Source organism: Gymnoscopelus microlampas, assembly GCF_963454915.1.
Source record: "Gymnoscopelus microlampas genome assembly, chromosome: 16".
Lineage (NCBI taxonomy): Eukaryota > Metazoa > Chordata > Actinopteri > Myctophiformes > Myctophidae > Gymnoscopelus > Gymnoscopelus microlampas.
This window is the reverse complement of record NC_139953.1, coordinates 17,089,667-17,107,077: the sequence shown is the minus strand read 5'-3', so window position 1 is coordinate 17,107,077 and position 17,411 is coordinate 17,089,667.

The window sequence follows — 17,411 nt, the reverse complement described above, 5'->3', positions numbered from 1 at the left end:
CCCCCTCTCCTCCCTCAACCCCACTTCCCCTCCTTCAACTCTTTTCTCATTTTCCACACTTTCGGCTTCACAGCACCCCCTCTCTCTCTCTCTCTCTCCGTCCTTCTCCCTCCCTCCCTCCCTCCTTCCCTGCCTGAGTCATTCCAATGTGTTGTGAAGTACTCATCTGGAAGGTGGAGAATGCTCTGTGGCAACAAAGGCAGAGCAGAGCTTCGGTGGAACAGCACATTTTACAATTCTTCATACACCTTCGTTCTCCGTCTCTCCGTGTAAATGATGTCTTCAAAGAGAAGTTGGGGAGTAGCCTTACCCAAATACATTTGTGAAATATTAGCGTCTGAGAATTTCTCCCGCCTTCTAAAATGAGATATGATGACAGGTGCAAGACACCCAAGAAATCTAAGTTAACTGATTTCCACGCCCCCGCTCCCCGCTATTTTCACACAAGGTTATAAAGGTGTTAGATGTTTCTAGCCGAAAAACTCGATTAACGCCGCGAGTTTCAGCAGCGAAGATGAGAAACTGCTTCAAAGAAAATAACGAAACAAAATGACGGCATCTTTCAGCCGGGGCGAAAACTACGTCAGAACTTTGAAAAAATATGTGCACATCCTCACCGAGTCTAAACAGGGGAATAGCACCTTTGACTGTCCAGATGGCTGGTGTTTTCCCTTCTCACTGTGTGACACTCAACCTGCCCCACATCGTTCACTGTGTTGTGTTGTTCTGACTTCACTATAGTGTCAACCATGAGATATTGTCCCACGTCCCAGAGTTCTATAATATGTGGTGTATGTAAGCATGCTGCATTTTTTATGTGAGTGTGTGTGTGTGTGTGTGTGTGTGTGTGTGTGTGTGTGTGTGTGTGTGTGTGTGTACAGTATGTGCAGTGGTGGAAAAAAACAAAGTACATTTACTTGTAAGTGCTGTACTTAAGTACAATTCTGAGGTATTTGTAGTATACTTGAGTATTTCCAATTTCCAATACTTTTACTTCTACTCCACTACATCTTGGATCTAAATATTGTACATTACAGTCAGTCATTTAGCAGACGCTAAATGACTTTTATTTCAGTCATTTAGCAGACGCTGTACATTTACTCCAATACATTTATTTGAAAAAAATAGTTACTAGTTACTTTGTAGATTTTGATTATTATTAAAAAACATACATTAATCACTTCAGCCCTATAAACATTTCGGCCATTTGAAAATAGACGATCTACAAGCTCACAATGCGTCGCGATGTAACGCTTTGTGAGCTTCGCGACGCATTGTGAGCTTGTAGATCTGCTATTTTCAAAAGATTTTTATACATTTGAAAAATTGAAATGGGACTTTCTGCATAATAGTACTTTTACTTTTGGTACTTTAAGTACATTTTGATGCCAATACTTTTGTACTTTTACTCAAGTACATTTTGAATTCCGGACTTTTACTTCTAACAGAGTATTTCTTAATTCCAGTATTGATACCTTTACTTAAGTAAAACATGTGAGTACTTTTCCACTGTGCACGTGTGTGTGTGTGCGTATGTGTGTGTGTGTGTGTGCGTGCGTGTGTGCGCGTGCGTATGCTTACACATGGGCATCTCTAAATGTGTTTGTAACACTGTGTGTGCATATTTGAGCACTGACAATGGCATCTAAGGCCCGCGGGGGGCCAAGAATGGGGGCGTAACTCTGTCTGTCCATCTGTTCTCATCCTCCTCCCCAGGTCTTTGGTCTGTCGGGGTGCTCCGTCCTCCACACAGCACGCTGCTCCCCTCTCCCCCGCCGCCCTCCCTCTCTATTCTCTCTCATCTTTCCTGCCTCCTACCTCTCCTCCTCACAGCTGCCTCCTCAGCTGTGTCCACTGGCCACCGTCCCACTCCTCAGAGCATGTCCTGTTTATCTCACACAGGGCCACACACACACACACACACACACACACACACACACACACACACACACACACACACACACACACAGTTCCATGTTCCTCTAAGTCAATACACTTTTATCTTTTTGTTTTTCTTTGTGTCTTGTGGAAGATCTTGCTCTGAGTCTGGTATTCCATTTCGAGTCTGTGGGACACCACACGACCTCAGTGCTTCGGCAACAACAACAGCTATACACAAAGGAAAGCAAACAGCAGCAGAGCAGCACCACCATAGACAACAACGCAGACGACGATGACGACGGCGACCTTGATAATCACAGGTTCATGCCCTGTTGCCCTTAAGTTGCCCCGTTCTTGTCAAGCCGAGCAACGAATGGCTCTTTTTGACAACGAGGGGTAAAACCCAGAACCTTCCGTAACCTGAAACTGTGAGAACCTGTGTGAAGTTCTGTGATGTTGTTTTTGTTTACGTTTTCTAATACGTATAATCAGCACCACCCCTGAAGGTGGAGGTACGTAATAAAATGAAACATATAAAATGGCAAACATATAAATAAAAAAATAAAACATATAAAAGCGAAAATAGACAAGTTAAGAACAATTTTGAAAGTATAAATGCTCCGTGAATACCGGTCAGGTGGGCACACTGGACATCTGGGCACACGAGTTTCTAGACAACTGGGCACACCGGATAAGTGGGCATACGGACATCTGGGCACACGAGATGAATGGGCACATGGACATATGGGCACACGAGATGACTGGGCACACGGACATCTGGGCACACGAGATGACTGGGCACATGGACATCTGGGCACACCGTATGACTACCAAGGATTTTTGTGTTACTTTGATATTTAAGTACCCCCCGCCCCCCCACTGTGAGAGAGAGACGGTGGGAGACATTGTGTAATGTCTGTTACTGAGATAGTGTATTGCAGTGTGTCCTTGCAGTTCTGACAGCATCCTCATCCATTTGTTGTGAGCTGTGTATTGCCTCTCCCATGTGTGTGTGTGTGTGTGTGTGTGTGTGTGTAGGTTGAATCGGTGGAGACTCTTACATTCTAACCCTAACCCTAAACCCTAACCCTAACCCTAACCTGGGTGGAGGGTGATTATGCGGGTGAACTCAGTGGAGGAGGGCCATTAGGTGTAAGCAGTGGGGGGGGACCACTAGGTTGAATCAGTGGAAACTCTCACATCCTAGGCCTATACCTAACTCTCATCCTAACCCTTGGGGGGTGATTATGCGGCTGTCTGAGGGGGGGAACTCAGGAGCATCTGCTCAGGAACTCAGGAGCAGACAATTCACAGCAGGGGTTCACTAATCTCTGGATTTCATAGAAAGGGGGGCACATCAAAGCAGAGTGCCCAGCTGTCTTGTGTGCCCACTTGACTGTGTGCCCAGTTGTCTTGTGTGCCCAGTTGACAGTGTGCCCAGTTGACTGTGTGCCCAGCTGTCTTGTGTGCCCAGTTGACTGTGTGCCCAGTTGACCTGTGTGCCCAGACGGCTGTGTGCCCAGTTGTCCGGTGTGCCCAGTTGGTTTTTGTGCCCACCTGACCGGTTACCATGCTCCGTTATAGGTTCCCAGAACTCAGTATCACCTCCTAAGCAGGGCCCAAATTAGGTCCTGAGAACATTGAGCCTGAAACTGAGCCATAGCGTGTGGAAACACATCCAGAACTCGTGAAATATGATTCACGGAACGGTTCGCTTACTTCTTGCAGGTGAAAAGAGCCAAAAGTAAACCTGTACTCGCTCACATGGCCGACACGGCGCTCGGGGCCTCTCGTGGGCCCGCGTGCATGCGTGTCTCTAAAGGCGGCTTAATTACAGTGTTGCACTGGCTGGGTTGTTTCACAGCACTCATCATGACCCCAATGCTGGTGATGATGCGGCATCAAATCAAGAGTAGAGTACACGTTACAGCACGCGTTGTTGGTGTTAACTGTGAAATCAATGGTACAGACAGAGCAAAGGAAGGGAGTCTGTTTATCTGTTTATGAGGAAACTGCTGTGCAGATGAAAGGAAGACCGCTGCACTGTAAAACTAATTTAATAACGGTATACACCAAGATGAGGTTTTCCTCGTCTCACCCTTCATCTTCAACATTCTCGTGTATCTTGTCCTCTCGCTCTCTCTAGCTCTCTGTTGCTCTTCTTCTCTTTCTCAATTTTCCTCTCCATTTAACTCACCTTTTATGCCTCTTGTATATTCTCCTCACTCTCCCCTCACTTTCTCTTGTATATCTACTAAAGTTCAAATTGTGGTGTCTGTCTGTGGGTGGGTCTGTCTGTGACGGCCCATATATGGGCAAATCTGCCCATATATGGACTGGACATTCGTGACACGTCATCAACGCAACAACGGCGGGCAATTATGGACATGCCTGACATCGGCGCACACACACACACACACACACACACACACACACACACACACACACACACACACACACACACACACAAGTACTTGATACTTGCACTTTCAAGCATGCTTATCACTACAAAAACATAATTTCCCCATAGTTAAATATCTACAGCCAAAGCGGTGTTGTTCCACTTAAATGAAATGTATTCATGTCAGGGCAGAGGGACAGAGAGAGAGAGAGAGAGAGAGAGAGAGAGAGAGAGAGAGAGAGAGAGAGAGAGAGAGAGAGAGAGAGAGCAGGGGGAGAATCCCAGCCAGATTTAACATGTCATAAATTACACACTTACATTTTTCCTTCAGCTTGCTTAGATTATCGCCCTCGACTAATATATTCCATTTTCCACTGGTCTATAATGGCGAGACCAGTAATTCACACAGTCTGCCGACCGCTGCGCTCTACAGACACTTTTGTTTATCCCGAACGCCCTCACTGTACAGTATCTAATGCTTAATGAAGATAAGAGATCACAACTGTATGGAAAACAATTGGTAACCCATAGCGTTGATCTCATACGTGTACATCTGCCAGTATAGATTAATCTGCCTGTTATCTGAGACACATTCCTCAATTAAGGAATTTATATTTGTTTTCTCTGTTCACAGTGCGGGTGGGGGTGGGGGAGCTGTGTTTTTTTTTGTGGTATTCTGATAGAGGACTCTGAAACGCTACACTGCCTTGTTGAGACTCGCCAATCATCCTGACTTCTTCCTGGCTCTGTTTATCCCCGGGGTTCGGGCCACGTACGGCGCGATCAAGAACCCGAGCCGGAAAACTACAGCTGGATTTGGCAGACGAAAAACTTTGAAATTGAGTTTGACAGTGTCAGAGTAGCAGTGAGTGATATTTAATACAGCGGGGAGGAGAGGAGAGGGCCTAGGTAGAGATGGTGAATGATGTGGCTGCCGTCTCTCTGCTCCGCCACTCACATCACACGTTGGCGGTGGGAGGCAATCTCTGCCAAGCACAAACAAAGGTAAACACATCCACGCGTTCCCCCCGCCCCCGCGTTCCCCCTCCCAACTGTGCATACATACAGACGGAAACGCACGCGCCAAAGTGCACGTGCATTCACATGGACAGCATAGGCATGTATCCCGTGACGCAAACAACCAAGCATACGTGGACCGTGATCTCTCTCTCTCTCACTCACTCACACACATAAACGCATGCACACAAACACACTCACACACACGCAAAAGCCATTGGTTTAATATCAAATATGTCAGTCACAGCATAGTTATTTTGAAAAGGGAGCAACTTTAATTAGTGGAAAATACGTCAAGTTTTGCCTTTAGTTTGAAGTGCAATGAAGACACTTCATGTCACTCTGTACTAACTTCTATCTCTGAAGACACTCACACGCGCGCGCGCACACACGCACACACGCACACGCACACACGCACACACGCACGCACGCACGCACAGCATGCCATTATTTCCATTCTATTGGATTTCTCTCCACTTCAGTGTTACTAATAGAAAGAAAATGAGCAGCAAGTCAAAAGCACTTTGAAGTTCGCCAGCATAATTGAGATGATTGATAGTTGATGTTCTAAATAGCAGGCGATTGCATCTGGAGCTTGGAAAAACAACGTGGCAACGAGAAAACACAATCAGTAGTTTTCTACAACACTCACAAATTGAGAGTGGCTCCACCCACCACAGAGAACGCTCGCATATGCACACGTATATACAAGCATATGCTTGGTGAATCCAAATGTCTCCGATAAAACGCACGTAAGCACCGTTCGCTGACAAGCGCACGTGTACGCGTGTGCCCACGAGCACCCTTTGGCGCTTCACACAGGAACCCTGATGCAAATGGCCCTTGAAGGATGGGGAGACACACAAAGTGCATGGATAACTAAATCAGTAAATAATAGAATAATAGAATACATTTGTTGCTGGTGAAATAGGTCCTTCGGAGGATTGGACTCACTGTGGATGTGATCTGAGAGATGAAGAGAGGGAGAGAGAGAGAGAGAGAGAGAGAGAGAGAGAGAGAGAGAGAGAGAGAGAGAGAGAGAGAGAGAGAGAGAGAGAGAGAGAGAGAGAGAGAGAGAGAGAGAGAGAGAGAGAGAGAAGAGAGGGGTAGGGAGAGGTGGAGCAGGGCGGGCGGGAGTGGGAGAATAAACACAGCTCATCAGCTCTGTTGAGATAGTAGCTTTGGGGGGGAGGACAGAGATAAGGCCATTTTGGCCGAGGCGAATCGTGCATCCATCACCGCGCTTATCGGTCACTTGGGAAAGGTGCCTACAATAAATCGTCAGCCGCAGCGTCGATAGCTCAGAGCCAGAGAATGGTGGGAGACGGCAGTGCGTTGCTCTCTGCTTGTTTGAACAGTGTGACTTATTTGGAGGGCAATCAAACAGAATGGAGATATTTATGGCGTGAGCGCCCGTCATATCTAAACCAAGGGGGTGGGAGGGTGTATACAGGGGAACAGTGATGGCTTCCAGATTTTCAGAGCTTGAATGAGTATACTATGAAGGAGGAACAAAAAATACTTTTTTTTTAATGTACGGAAACTGAACCCGCTCACCCTGTAAGGTTGCATTGTTTCCCCTTCTCATCCAGTTGTGGAAGTATGGAGGTCAGGAGTTGATTCTGGATCAGTGTACGTACAGCGCTGTGAAGAAGACAACCTGCTGCTAAACTTTTCTTTACTTGTGGTTGCCAAGTTTGAACAGATTTCCGTTCAGTTCAGTTTGACTGATCCGTTGAATCGAATTTCAGTTCAATGCAGTTCACTTAAGGTCCTAATAAGTAGCATACTATACACTTCATCAAAGTCAGGAATGGAGGAACACAAAGCACAAAAACGACAAGAAAATTTACCTAATTTATAACAAGATAACATTAGTATTGATGCAACAACTGATAGAAATAGCAATACTGTTTGCGATTCTCTAAGTGGTTGGAATTTACTGTAGCATACATAGGATTTTCTCAACTCAAAAACTGAGATTATGCTGCTATAGCGCACGCGCACAATCTCTCAAAACTCTCTCTCAAATCTGCATCTGCTTCTCCCCTCCTACAGCTCTCACAGAAAGATGAGGCTTTTCTCTCAACCTGATTACCATTTCATCATGAAAACCCAGTCCACTACACCAGTCCACCATCTGTTGGTATTAGTTTGGTGGCAGAGGGGATGTGTACTGTATGTCTCTTGCCCTCGTCTCTGAAAGTACTTAAGAACACTGGGAGGTGAATTTATATTGCGTTATCGTTCAGCCCGCCCACCCGCCCGCTCGCCCACCCACAAAACACTGGGGTTAGCATCCCCTGACCCTGTACTTCAAAGTTGCAGCGGTGGAGTGAAGCAAGGCTGATCCACAGACCCCTATTATGGTGCAATCTGGGCCAATAAACAGACAGATACAGACCCAGACTCACCGAACAGAAAAGGTTTAATGATTTGTTCTCTTTTTCCATGATTCAATACTTTGCTGCTGTTGCAGAGGTCCCATTTCTCTATTTTCTGCTGAAGCCCCTGTGGGCCAACTGAGCGGTAATTTAGCGGGCTATTACCGTAAACGGGGGGGTTCATCAAGACAGCAGGTTATTTGATTCAAGTGGTTTCGCCGATTTCATCTGTGCTGTTGTATTGTGACTGGAAGAGGCAATGCGAGCATTGTGGCCTCTATACATCCTTTATCAGCGACCTTTGGTGAACATTTCAGTGAGCATTGCTTTGTATTTCAGCCGTCAACCGCCACTAAATCAATACTGCAATTGTGGAAATATTCCTTTGGATATAAGTCGGTCACAAAGGATATATTCAAGGGATTTACCACGCACACAAAAAAGTCATCCCGGGGTGGTTTCGCCACCCTTTCCCCATATTGTGTCAGACTCACTGCTTCGAAAAGATCCATTTTGACAAGGTGCATCGGTGTGATTTGATATTAAAGAAATGATACAGAACCCCCCAACCATTCACTTTTCAATTCCAAAGGCATAAGACATCGACTAGAGGATAAACAATGCTGCTGCACCTTCTTCTTCTTTTTCTTCCTCTTCTTCTTTTTCTTCTTCTTTTTCTTCTTCTTCCTCTTCTTCTTCCTCTTCTTCTTCTTCATCTGCTTATTTTTCTTCTTCTTCTTCCTTTTCTTCTCCTCTGTGGAAGGGCGTTCATTCCATCTGGGGGGAGGCCCGGGGGAGCTGGGGGTGGGGGTGTAGGAGGGGGTTGATTGAAAAGCCCCAGGTTCAAAGCACTATTACATGGCACTGTGTCTGAGCTTTTTCATCTGGAATGGGTATCTGGGGGCCGATGAGGAGACAGATAGGATATCAGAGCCAAGGATGATACAAGGATCGCCTCTTGAAAATCAATCGGCGGACGGCCCCACATTGGTTTCGCCTATTTATTTCTGCATCAGTGCTGCGGAGGCCCTTCATCCGTCTGGGCTTCAGCAAAAAGTCTGAGGCATGAGGTAAGATCTGAGCCGTCCCGGAGCGAGGGTAGGGGTGGCAGCTGGCATCCTAGGCCATCACCACCACAGATAGATAGATAGATAGATAGATAGATAGATAGATAGATAGATAGATAGATAGATAGATAGATACAGTAGATAGATAGATAGATAGATAGATAGATAGGTAGAAAGGTAGATAGCGCTATGAGCTTGTAGCTTTTCTTTTTAATCGTGAACATTTGTGCAAATCTTTGAATATATATTTTTGAATGCAAACATTTTTAACTCAAACCTTTTTAACCCCCATTTCAAAATATTTTGAAATGGGGGTCGGCAGCCGAATACATATCATTTTGGGGGTCCTTGACATGAAAAAGTTTGAGAACCACTATAGCAACTGTTAGGATTTAGAAGACACTTGTAGCAAAGAGTTGAGTTACAAATGTTTGCTTTAAAAATATATATATTCAAAGATTTGCACAAATTCTCACAATTAAAAACAAATAGCAGTTCTACAAGCTAGTAGCACGACACTCGGTGCCGCACTATGAGCGTGTAGATCTGCTATTTTTGAATCACCAAAGAAATCTAAAAATGACACAGATTCTTTACTGGTCTAAATGGGTTAACTCATGAGTTTGTTATCTACAGCAGGGTTTCTCAAAGTGGTTGCCGTGACGGGAGGATACTTTGATATTTGGAATTTATCACTTCAGTTTAACCACTTAAACCAGTGGTTCTCAACCAGTGGTCTTTGAGGGGGTTCCAGGGGGTACCCAGACAAATTAATAGTTAGGAACCAAATTGAACCTTGTGTGTCTGTAACTCTGAGAGTGTACAAATAGGGTCCATTTGGTTCCATTTGTACACTCTCAGAGTTAAATGAACACTGATGATGATATTACTGTGTAGATTGGGACCCCCAAGAAATCAAAATGGTTGAGTCCCTGGCATATCTTTTCAAATGGGGGTCCCTGGGCTAATATGTGTCCATTTGGGGGTCCTTGGTGAAAAAAAGGTTGAAAACCACTGACTTAAACCATCCAAACTTAGTAAAAAAAATCACACCCTGTGTGAAGGAAGCGGTGCCTTTGGGGCGGGCCTTAACTCATTTCAGTTCGTCCCTATTGGTGGTCTGAGTCCACTTACCAAATTTGTACTTGGTAGCATGCTGCAAACTGGAATAATGGCTGTTTAAAGGCCAGCTAATGGGCAGACGGAGGGGGCGGGGCTTAAGTAATTACAGTTCGTCCCTATTGGTGGTTTTAGTCCATGTGCAAAATTTGTACTCCGTAGCATGCTGCGAACTTGAGTTATGGCTGTGTAAAGGCCAGCCAATGGGTAGACAGAGGGGGCGGGGCTTCAGCAATTCATGCTCGACCCTATTGGTGGTCTAAGTCCACATACTGTACCAAATTTGGACTTGGTGGCATGCTGCAAACTGGAGTTATAGCTGTTTAAAATCCCGTGCTCATCCCGTGCTCATACGGGCGGAGGGACATAACATACGCTGGGGGTCCCTGGACAGAGGGGGCGGGGCTTCAGCAATTCATGCTCGTCCCTATTGGTGGTCTAAGTCCACATATTAAATTTGGACTTGGTGCCATGCTGGAAACTGGAGTTATAGCTGTTTAAAATCCCGTGCTCGTACGGGCGGACGGACATAACATACGCTGGGGGTCCCTGGACAGAGGGGGCGGGGCTTCAGCAATTCATGCTCGTCCCTATTGGTGGTCTAAGTCCACATACTGAATTTGGACTTGGTGGCATGCTGGAAACTGGAGTTATAGCTGTTTAAAATCCCGTGCTTATCCCGTGCTCATACGCTGGGGGTCCCTGGACCCCTCTTTGATAACCAGTGGCACGTGTGGCCAATGAGAGGAGAGATGGCATAGGCAATCTGCAAGTCCGTGTGTGTGTGTGTGTGTGTGTGTGTGTGTGTGTGTGCGTGTGTTTGTATGTGTTGCTTCTTTGCCGTGCTCATCCCGTGCTCACACAAACACAAAAAACGGACGGACGGACGGACGGACGGACGGACGGACGGACGGACGGACACGCAGACAGAGTCAAACGTAGAGCGGTTGGCACCGCTAAAAATGACCTGAGTAGCACCGTACTTGGTGCGTTCTTTTTCGATCAACACCAAATCTCTTTGCCCAGATCTACAAGCTCATTGTGAGCTTTTAGATTGGCTATTTTTGACGAATGGTCCCCGCAGAATAGGAATGCTGGGGTTCATGTGGTTAAACGTAACGTATAAAGTTATTTTCAATCTGTCCTAATGGAAAGGGATATTCTCTCAAGTTTTCCTCATGATGTACTGTATCTTAGGGGTAAAGATGTACACATTTACGTACCATAATATGACATGAATGTGATTCAGGGGTGCCGTGGTGAAAAAAGTTATTTACAGAGGTGCCCTGAGCCAAAATAGTTTGAGAACCACTGATCTACAGTACAAAGGTTGATTTCACCTCGACCATTACGAGTGTCACAAATGCTACAAATGTCTCTATTTGTAACAGAAACATTAGCACTTTCAGTTCTACCCATAAGGGGAGCTACGAATGTGGAAAGGTTGCACAGTATGTCGTAGAAATATTTCCCCCCTGCAGCTTCCTTCAGGTCCTGTACGTTATTTAGTTTGGCCAAGCCACTCTGCTCCCTTATGTGTCATCGTGTTACGTCAGTTTGCTCAGTTAACACTTTGTTTAGCTGTGGTTATATTGAGTATAGTTATATTTTATAGGCCTATTCGTCAAATTCTTGGCTTACAGTTTTTGCATTTTGGGGGTAAATATAAAGCCAGGTTTTCATCAGGAACATCTTGGAGACATTTTTGTCATGTCATGTCATGGATACTTCAAGCTACAGTATAGCTGCACTGTCTACCTCCCCCCTCACACCATATCTCAAAACACTTTGGATCAATAAACTTTTGATAAGTGGAAATGTCATGCCTTTTAAAGGTCTCCTTACAGTGTAGTTATGGAAACCTCTCAGTAAAATATAAAATCACGAGGCCAGCATAGTATTCTAGTATAAACGTCAAAATTACGAGTAGATAATCATAAACTGTGGAAATGAACGAGTGTGAAACGGAGAGCTGAATATCCGTGTGTGACTAAAGCCTGAATAATACTTTGTTGGGTGTTGTGCACCGAAATCAGCTGATCTAAAAAACAAGCTCACGGCGCGTTGTACCACGACGTGTTGTGTATTACTAGAATATCGGAAGCCATTTCATTGTATCATCATTATCATTATAGATTCTAGGGGGACATACGGTAAAAGTGTGACAGTGTGCCTTTAAGACCTATAGAGGCAACTGAGTTCAAGTCCAAAGAGAATGTTGAAAGGGAAGACAATCCATTTTATTTGTTTGTTTACATTTGGTGTAATGCCTGTGTAATTCCACGGTAGTTTTTCTCAGGCCTCTTTCCTTTCCATGGCGTCATCATGAAGAAAGCTGTCAGAGAAAACACATCTCAAATATAAAACTGGCGCCGGCAAAAATGTGACCTTTAAAAAAAAAAGAAGCCCGGAAAAATGAGGAAATGTTCCTCTCTTGGCATTACATTACGCTTGAAGGTTAACGGCCACAGCTCCATCCCTCACCCGTCAACACACACTCTCTCACTCTATCCTCTCATTTAGGAACCCTCTCAAAAGAAAGACAGAAAGAAAAAAAAAAAGAATAGAAGCGCCTGTGTTTGCTAACTAAACACATCAGCTGCTGGAGAGAGAACATGATTAATCATCTCCCATCCAGCCAGGTAAATATATAAATAAGTCAAGCTTCCTGCCAGGTGCTTAAGACTGAGAAGGGAACAGACAGGTTGCCAGCCCTCTTTAACAGGCACTTGAACGGCGGCACCTACAAACCGGCTTGTCCACGTTAATTAACAAGACGGAGGTGGCTGCCGTCCTATTGCATAAAGATGATGGGATTATCAGCCCATCCTCTGTGTCTCAACAAACCCGTGTTTCTCCAAATCTCCATTCCAAGCTCATACACACGGTCTAATGCAGTGGTTTTCAAACTTTTTGTGCACAAGGAAGGCACACCAATGGGCAGCTCAAAATCTCAAGGCACTGTAGTCAAATAGCGAAAATAGCCGACAAGCTCACCACACGACACATAGCAACGTATTGTGAGCTTGTAGTTCAGTTTTCTTAGTATAAAAGGCATTAATTTCTAATAACTTACTGTATACAGTATATTGCAGTTGTGTGCGTGTCACAAAATCCCAAGAAACATTTGTCTTGTTTGATTTGTCTCACAGCACACCAGTGTGCCTCGGAACACCATTTGGGAGCCACTGGTCTAATGGCATCTCATGTCCCCGATCCATCATTAGGACTAAAGACTAAAGAGCTGTCATTGTTTACCCGGAATACAGAATCATTTCCGGTTTACAGATTTCAGGACGTACTGTTTGTGCTGTTTACATGCGCTTCTAACATCCTGCTCCAAAAGTGAATAAACATATCTCGTGCATTTGTCCTTGCTCTCAAGCTAGCTGATGATGTAAGTTTGTTTCCTCCAAAAGCAGCCCTATATTTGATAAATACAGTATGCTGCAAATATCTTCTTGGCAATAATCGAGAAGTGTGTTTATATACAGTATAACTGTATACAGTACCACTGTATACCACTTATATACTATACTATATACCCGTACACAAATCAACGCAAAAACATTGTAATAGATGTTTTATAATAGTCTAAAGCGATTAGACTGATTAACCACTTGAGCCCTATTTTATACTTAGTCGTACAACGTTAAATTCGCTCCCAAGTAGATAATATGTTTCTTTGTTTTAATAATCGATTAAATCAATTAGTTCAATGAACTGTTGGGGTCCCTACTGTTTGCTATTCAGGTCTTTAGCTGGTAAGTCGTTAGCCGATACGAATGCATTGTCTGTAAAGGTTTGAAGCGTATTTGTCATCATGGGTGAGGGTGTGTGAGGTCAGGAATGCTTTTCAAACTTTTACTAACGAACGGGCTTAAGTGGTTAATGGGCTAACGTGTTCAAGTGATTCAACCAGTCAGGATATTCCACTTCTGTCATAGCTGGGTTAACAGCTTATCCAACTTCTTCTAAACAGAACTTTTACATGCGCCTGTGTGTAAACAATTCCCTCAGTAGCCCAAACATTATGGGGATATCGGTGTGCATGTAAACATAGACATTGGGGTTTAGATAACACAGACAGGTTTGATGTGTTACAGCCCTATAGGCTATCGTAGGTATGCGGGGCTTTACTCTTCCTGACGCACATTACCACTAAATTACTCAGTAAAGTCCTCAGTGTCTATTATTTAACTCAAAAGACTGTTTGTACTTTCTTCAGAGTTAAAATAACTCTATGGATTTTGCTGTGTAGGACCTGGCTGGAGAGGTCAACCAACACCCCGAATAACATTAAAATTGTACTTGTTTTTCCTTTTTTGCTGCAGCTCACCTTGTGTGGCTTGTAATAATGGAATCACAAAAAATCCTTTCAGTTTGAGCCTTAGGTACATACAGTACTGTAAGACTGCATGTCTGGCTTGCAATATTTGAAAGCAAAGAGTAATTCTACAGCTATAGGAAGAAAGTTTCATTGTGCATAGGGAGACATGTATATTATACAGTATATATATTAATAACGGCAGTTGAAATTGTACATTATGTTATATATTATTACTTGACCTCCTGGACGATATGCACATGCATCGGCATTAAAGCTTCCTTTTGTATTGGTGCCATCTGGAAGAAGACCAGTTTGGTTGAAATGTCACACCAGAAAAAGCGAGCTTTAACTCCAGTGTGCACATTTTGATCATGTCTGGCATATCATAAAGTACTGAATGTAATGAAATGTTGAGCTCCCCCCCAATTTAGTCATTGCCAATACCATGTTTTATAGTCATTGTCACAACCAAACCCTGCTGTTTGGTCTGAGGAGGGTGTAGACCTAACACAGGTGGAAGAAGATGCTGTCCCTCCCAGTCAGTGTTGCCAGATCTGCTTATTATAATTTCCCCGCAAGATTTTATTTGAAAATAGCAGAACTACAAGCCAAAACGCGTCGCATCGCGACGCGTTGTGAGCTTGTAGATCTGCTATTTTCAAATAAGCTGATGCATATGTTAAAGTGCTCATGCGGCCCATAGTCGCTTCTTTTGGGCTGGTTTTCCTAGACCTGGTTGCTTGTTTCTCTCACAGAATCTGGCAACACTGCTCCCAGTTCCACTTTGTGCTAAACAGGCACCCCAACCAACCTGAAGGAGTCGCTAGTGCAGTGACGAAGATCTCTCTCCCCTGACTGCTTCCCACCCGCAAATACGGCCAATCCACTCTATGCATTCCCTCTTTCAGAAGGTGGCATAAACATTTCCTGTTCCGGGTCAGTTTTTATATCTTTATTAAATTGGCTCAGCAGCAGAATTGAATTAACTGGAATCACACCTCACCATCATTATGTGTTTCCAGTTCAAATCTGCTGATCAAATGAAGCTATGAGAAACTGACCCGGGACATGAAATGTTCATGGCACCTTCTGGAAAAGGGAACTACAGTCCATGTACAGAGCCTATTGGCCAAGCCACCGTGAAGGATTCTAACCCCAGTCATCATGGTGGTGGGCAAGTACTTTACCCCTGCACTGCTCAGACACACTAGTCCTATTTTTGTATTATGAAATATGTGTTAAGATGTAGCCAAGTCAGCATAAAGAAAAGCTTACTTTAATTCATTCCACTATTACAGTACTTGTGCTTCTTTTGGCTGATGTCTCTCAGTCAGTCACTTTGAGTAGGTAATGGATGTTGGCTTTAAAAGCTAAGGTTTCTGCACATTGGTTTGTTAACAAGCTCAGACAGATCCAACCGTACATTGAATACGTTGAATATCTCTAGCAGTGTGTTTAACTGTACATTATGTAAAACTACAGTATTGTCATTTTCTTGTATTTATTCTGAGAAAACAGACAAAATTCCTTGCACCCTTCATTGATATGGCCATAACCTTTTGAATGTTGAACCTTAGCTCAGCATAATATGACCACTGTATTAGCAGACCCTGGGAGAACTCTGCAGAGTATATTGCCTTACACAGGAAAAATCACTTTGGCCTTGGGCTGATCAGGGATCTGCTGCTGATAGGTCTACATCTGTCTGTGTTTGGAATGGCCGTGATTTTTCTCACTTTGGTGAAATTGGGGGATTTCTTTAAAGGCGTACAACAAGTAGGTCAAATTATATATTTTTCTCTAGTTTTCTCTTTTTCCGCACACACACACAGATAAATGTGAGCGCGCGCGCACACACACACACACACACACACACACACACACACACACACACACACACACACACACACACACACACACACACACACACACACACACACACACACACACACACACACACACACACACACACACACACACACACACACCCCGACCTCACATGGATACACACCCTTTCTCATAACCACAGCCTTCCAGAAGCGCCACTCAGCCAGCTGCTGTTTCACTTTATCTTTTATAATGGGAACAGCAGCAGGCCATCAGTAATGGCATCTCAGCTCACAACGCTTCTCCAACACTTCCCATAGCATGACCCCTGATTTGCCGTGGAGAAAGCTGTAACTTTAACTGGCACTTACTGTACGCCTGTTAGGCGATGTTACGAGGTTGCATGATATACTTCCAATTAGGGACATGGCAGTGGATTCTAACGGGGACTAATTGGCAAAAGGCTGGTCCATAACAACATTGTCTAGTTTGCGTTGCAAGAAACCGCAGGAGTCCACCGAATTTATGACAGCTGGAGAAAAGAGGAGATATTAAGTATAGTTCTGTTCATAATGTGGCTCAGTGTTGATTTAATACATTCTTTCTGACGATCTACACTGCATGTGGAAAATACATGGGTGAGCTTAATGGTATCGCTCAGTAGAAATACCAACGTGGTGACAAAATGTGCAGCCAATTTGAATTTAAGAATGTTTTACTGTTACTGTAATGGTTTTTCTAAATTACAGTTCAATAAACACTGTGGTGTATCATTAAATCCTGCTGTCGTAAAGTGTAATTGACAAGTAATGTGTGTTTGATTGATGTAAACAGAGAGCATAAGCCATTTGGTGGTTGCTTTTATTATCTTTTGTAATGACAAGTTCATAAATTGGATAACTGTATGTGTGAATCACAACTACAACAATGTCAGTACCACTCTGCATCTACCGACATCCCCCACACGACACTGTGACTACAGAAATCCTCCACACGACAGTAAGACTACTGACACCGTCCACACGGCACGTGATTGCTGCTTGCTCGCTTAACATGGGGGTGAAAGAGTGCATATTTTTATCCGAGGTTGCTGGCCGCCCCGAGAAATAAAACCTGGGAACTGCTGGTGAAGGCATCTCTTTGACAGCTTTATCTGAGGTGATCTCATACTCTTGCAGCCAGGGACCGCTCCACCTCGGGTCTCCCACGAGCCAGCGAATGCATTGACCCATCAAGGCAATAGCTTTCAGAGCAAATGCAAACACTCGGCAGTCTCAAGCCAGGTTATATGGCAAGGTTACATTTCTTACAGGAGTACAAATCCGTCTTCCTTGCATTTCCAATAGGTCCCCGCTTCGTATTCCTGTGTTCTCTATACACATAAC